Source organism: Galeopterus variegatus, unplaced genomic scaffold, assembly GCF_000696425.1.
Source record: "Galeopterus variegatus unplaced genomic scaffold, G_variegatus-3.0.2 Scaffold917, whole genome shotgun sequence".
Classification (NCBI taxonomy): Eukaryota; Metazoa; Chordata; class Mammalia; order Dermoptera; family Cynocephalidae; genus Galeopterus; species Galeopterus variegatus.
Genome location: NW_007727028.1, coordinates 224135 through 229856, shown reverse-complemented (window position 1 = coordinate 229856; position 5722 = coordinate 224135).

Sequence of the window (5722 nt, the reverse complement as noted above, 5' to 3'; positions counted from 1 at the left end):
CGTCCCAAAGCAGCTCCTGGGCTAGTGCCCTGGCTGACTCACGCTAATTAAACACAGCACTGGAATGCTCCGGGCCTCTCCTTCACGGCTGTGTTGATTTTCTCTCTAGCCACGTCACAACTTCCTCTCTTAGCCAAAGAGGCATCGGGATCAGGCTCCATCTGGCTCACTTTTCACGGCAGCAAACACAGTGACACTGGAGAGTAAGTGATTAGTAAAGCCAGTGACACGAGCAGCGAGAGGAACAGTCACATTTATGAAATCAGCGTTTACCAAACTGTTCTATGTGCCCAAACTAAACAAAGACGGAATTTGTAAACAATATTTTGGAAGTTCACATGGTGACAAGTTAAGATGGGGTCCCCCCCTCGGGGATTCTACAGAACCTCCAGATCCTGCCAAAAGGCCATTTCAAAATCCAGATATCCAGGGCGGCATCTAACTGCATGAAACCAGAAGGCTTTAAATTGGGAATGTGTTTTTTCCCCATCATAGTCCTTTCGAGAGACTCTGTGAGACCTTGGTGAATGTCTTTATAATGAGCTCCCATATTAATTTTTATAAATCAGTGTGATGGCTGCTTGCCGATTAGAATGTGATTCTGTAATACAAATTAGACCAGCCTCCGACGTCTTTGAAATGTAGTGTGTGAAAAATGGTACGCACAGGTTAAAAGATACAGATTCAGAACACCAGGATTTACATGAAATTATCACACAGACTTTGATAAAGCCCTGGACTGATTCAAAAGAGCAAGTTTCATACGAATCTGTCTCATTCCCTTTGAAAGCACCTTGATCTCCTTGCAGTCATCTATTAATTATATTACAGATAAGGTAAATAAAAGTGTTGCAATATGGAGATCACAGGCTTCTTTTTTCTTGTGGAGACTAAAGGTATGGGTGCCTGTGAAGTCTGTGGGCAAGGCGGGTGACAAAGCTATTCTATAACCGAGAGGCCGTGTTTATTCTGACACGTGATGGAGAGATCTGAAGTTCAGTAGCTGAGAGCCCAACTGAAGGGAGCAGCCCAGATGCGGCAGAAAAGAGGCTGAGGAAGGACCATGATTCTAGGCCGGGGCCCGCAGGGAGGGGATCTCCTTTAGAATTATTTTTGTTGTTGTTGATGATGCTATAACAGACTTTATCTTAGAGCAGTTTTAGATTTGCACAGTTGAGTGGAACATGCCAAGATTTCCCACATAGCTCCTGTCCCCAACACACAGCCATTCCACTGCCAAGCATGTCACACCCCAGCAGTGCATTCGTGACAATGACCTACAATAACAAGTCATCATTATCCAAGTGCATAGCTTATGTTTGGTCTTCCTGAATTACTTTAACTACAGAAAATGTGTTATTTGTCTTAGATACTGTCTTAGTCCATTCAGGCTGCCATAACAAAATACCATAGATTAGGGGATTGTAAACAACAGAAATTTATTGTCTCACATCCAAGATCAAGGTGTGGCAGACTCTGTGTCTGTTGAGGACCTGCTTCCTGGTTTGTAGATGGCACATATGAATTTCGGGGGGACGCATGCAGCCCATAACACTTACAATGGAGTGTGTTTGGGAAGCACCTCGTGGGGCCTCAGCCATTGTAGTGAGTCACCTCTGACCGGGGCTAACCCCACCCTCCCTCAGACATTGTGGCGCCTCAGGGGCAGGCTGCTGTTCTTTCCTCCAGAGGGTCAGCTCTTTCTGAGTCATTTCAAAACTGCTTTTGCCTTTGCCTTAAAACTTACCATGGGCAGTGCCCCACAGAGCTTCAGCAAACCCAGAGTATAATGCAGGATAAATCTCCTGCAGAACATAGGGCGAGAGTGAACCTCTCACTATTCAAAGAAATGAGCTGCTTTCTCCTTTGCAATATCTAGGGGACAGCTCTTGAGGGGGAGAGTGGCCTTTCTACAAATAGCACCAACCACGCAACACAGCATCGAGGAAAAGGGGTCTGGGCCTGGAGATGCAAAGGTGAACCTTCAGACAGCTGCTGTGCCTCCAGCAAGCCTATGGTCTAGCGGAAGAAGCAGTCACAAAATGTAAACCAATACATAGTCAGCAGGTGATGAGACTGATGAGGAACATGGCCAGATATGGCGTGGAAGGGCGGTGGTTGGGGAGGTTGGCAGGTGGAGGCGTCGGCCAGGGAAGTCCCGTGGCAGGTGGCCCTGGAGCAGTGTGCAACACAGTGTTTGGGCCACCTGGAGGAGTGCTGGGCAGAGGTGCACTTTGGCAGGCTCGAAGGCTGGGATCAAGCCATGCGTCAGGGTGAAGGCACTGGAGAGCCCCACTGTCAGGACCAGTGCCCAGGGCCTGACATCCAGCAGAAGGCAAGGCCTCTGCACCAGGCAAGAAAACAGTGCTGGAGAGGGCAGCAGAGGGTGGAAGGACCCGATTCATTTTAACCTGTCCGCCCGGCTGCTGCATTGAGATCTGGTTGTAGGGGGTAAGGGGAGCTTTGGGGATGCCTTTGAGGAGGCCTCTCTGCCACCCAGGAGCTGGAGGTTGTGAGAATGCTGGGTTTCTGCATGCACTTGAAGCAAAAAGCCATTAAGATCCCAAGACTGATCAGCCACGCACTGCACACAGGAGGAGGGTCGAGGATGAACCCAGGCTAGGCTGCACACTTAGTGCCTTTGTCCTCACCCCCAGGGCCCGGCGTGTGAACTGTGTCTGTGGAATGAGCGTGTCCCACATCAGCTGTCCCCTTTCCTGCTCCCGATTTTGCTCTCAGTTGTTGTGCCCACATCAAATCCGGCTGCTGGTGCATTCGCTTCCACCTCCCATGCTCAAGACTCTCAGCAACACGACGTTGTAGACTCTGGCATGTGTTCCTTTACCATAAACCACCTCAGACCACTCTTAAAAATAGCTGGGAAGTAAAGAAATAAACAGAAGTAAATGCATTTGGATATTGACACTTAATGTGTTGCATTTAGGTAGAAGCCAAGTTCACAGCCTTATTTTTAACCATGACCAATTATGTTTTTTGATTGCTTCAACCCTGATGTACCTTACAGAGCTTTTCAGAAAACCCTGCCCCTTCTGGCTCTAAAAGGCTCTGAGTGAATTACCTCATTACACAAAGTTTCCTGTGACTCGCACATGCATTCATCCTTCAAGTGACTATCAGGTGCCTGAAGCTTCCAGACACTGGAGATAAACTGCCCAAGACCAGCAGAATAGAGAATCAGTCTTCCTGGAAAAAGGGAAGCAGGTTAAAAGATGTGGAACTGGTGCTTGTGATTCTGTATAAATGTATTGGTAAATTCAGTATGAAAATATTTCCAAAATTTAATCCTTATCAGTAACAACTCAAGGCTACATTTGGCAATGTTAATGCACATTCCAGAGAAAAAAACTTGAGTCTGTTATGTTGAGAAAGAAATATGTACTTCCAGACAAAGACTTTTTTAACACTCTCTCAGAAACCATCCAAATGAAGATGGATGTTGGAACGAGGAGTGGTAAGAGGTGGCTCCAGAGTCTGACCCTGGCCCATCACCTACATTTGGCAATGTTAATGCACATTCCAGAGAAAAAAACTTGAGTCTGTTATGTTGAGAATGAAATATGTACTTCCAGACAAAGACTTTTTTAACACTCTCTCAGAAACCATCCAAATGAAGACGGATGTTGGAACGAGGAATGGTAAGAGGTGGCTCCAGAGTCCGACCCTGGCCCATCAGTGTGAAGGAGCGTGAAGTGACCCGCTGATGCCTGAGCCACGCACATCAGGTGTTATGTTGCGATGTCCACCCACAGTGTCTCTGTGAGCCAACCAGCCCACGTGTGTAAGTGAAGACTCTGAAGCCTCGAGATGCCCATCTCCAGGAGAGGCCACCAGGAGGAGAGGAAGAGAGGCTTAGACAAAATATCCCAAAATATCCCAAATAAAAATAAAGTTCTTGCCATGGAGACGCAACTTTGAGACAAGTCTCAGGTCCTACTTCCACCCATGATACCACCCCCAAGTCCCAGCATAGAAATTCCAGAAATGCTGTTTATTATCCTCCTGAACGATCCCTAGAGTGAGACCAGAACGTTCCCTAGAGTGAGAGGCCTCTGACCCTGGGAGAGTGTGACAATGGCTGCAGCCGCCTGCCGAGTAACGAGGCCGTTTCCACAGGGCAAGTGGCGGCTCCTATCAGCTCGCGGATCAGTAACTGTGTACTTTACATTCAGAACTGCCTCTTAGCTATAGCTTACCGTTTTATTTATGTTTTGTTTATGCTAAGACCATAATGATAAACGGCAACCATTATCCATTTGTAGCTAGAAAGAACCCAATTTCATAAAAATAAATATCCCAAAATATCCCAAATAAAAATAAAGTTCTTGCCATGGAGACGCAACTTTGAGACAAGTCTCAGGTCCTACTTCCACCCATGATACCACCCCCAAGTCCCAGCATAGAAATTCCAGAAATGCTGTTTATTATCCTCCTGAACGATCCCTAGAGTGAGACCAGAACAACGTTCCCTAGAGTGAGAGGCCTCTGACCCTGGGAGAGTGTGACAATGGCTGCAGCCGCCTGCCGAGTAACGAGGCCGTTTCCACAGGGCAAGTGGCGGCTCCTATCAGCTCGCGGATCAGTAACTGTGTACTTTACATTCAGAACTGCCTCTTAGCTATAGCTTCCCGTTTTATTTATGTTTTGTTTATGCTAAGACCATAATGATAAACGGCAACCATTATCCATTTGTAGCTAGAAAGAACCCAATTTCATAAAAACTTGTTTAGCCAGCTATTAATCCTGATCTTTTCATTAGAAAAAAAGAAAACCTAAACAAATTCTGGTTAACTGCAGTGGACACAAATGGGTGAGGCTTTATCATCTTAAAACGGTCTGTTATCAATGCAACAATGACATTTTCGATTGAAAAATCAATTTTTTCCTTCGCTCCTTTTAACCTCCCTTGCCATCTTCTTCCCTTCCCAGGATCCAGATAACATAACTCACCATGAAAGCCAGACAGAAACAGCCTTGGGCATGTCCACGGGAATCTCAAATCCATCTAATCAGCAGAAGACCTCATTTTCCTGCAGCTGACGCTGCTTTACCCCAACCATACCTTTCAACTCTCCTATTCTTCCTAATAATTCCTGGGGAAAAGAAAAAGTCGAATTGTTTCTGTTAATAATGCAAGAAGACGTGAGTGCCAGCTGGGCACTTTGGGAGAAAAGGTCACGACTCTATTAGCCAGATGCCCAGATCAGCCTGAGCTCGGAGAAGCAGAGAAGCCTGAGGGCTCGGGCCACTCGGCCCCTGTGACTTGAGCCTGTATCAGAGCCACGTGTGCTTCCCAGAGATCCCGACCTTTTCTCCACTCTTAATAGTGACCTAAAAGGAATCCATGTGGTAAGACCAGTCAAGGCAGAAGGTTCTGGAGCTGACTCCATGGGACCCTGTGTGGACACAGTGATGCCCACGCAGACACACCTGGAGGTCCACAGGGCCTCTCCCACCCACAGTCGCTGGGAGCTGTGGCTGCAAACAGCGCCCTCCCTGGAGACACGTGCACCCCTGGAGCTTCCCCCACTTAGCTTCCTGTTCCTTCATCCTGTCCCAGCGTCTGCTCCCCATGGAACCTAACCCACAACAGGCCAAAACTTAATTTCACCATCTGCAAAAGGTGTGGCCTGGGCAAGTCACTCAGTCTCTCTTTGCCTCAGTTTCCTTGCCTGTTAAGTGGAAATTGTAACAGCTTCCTCTT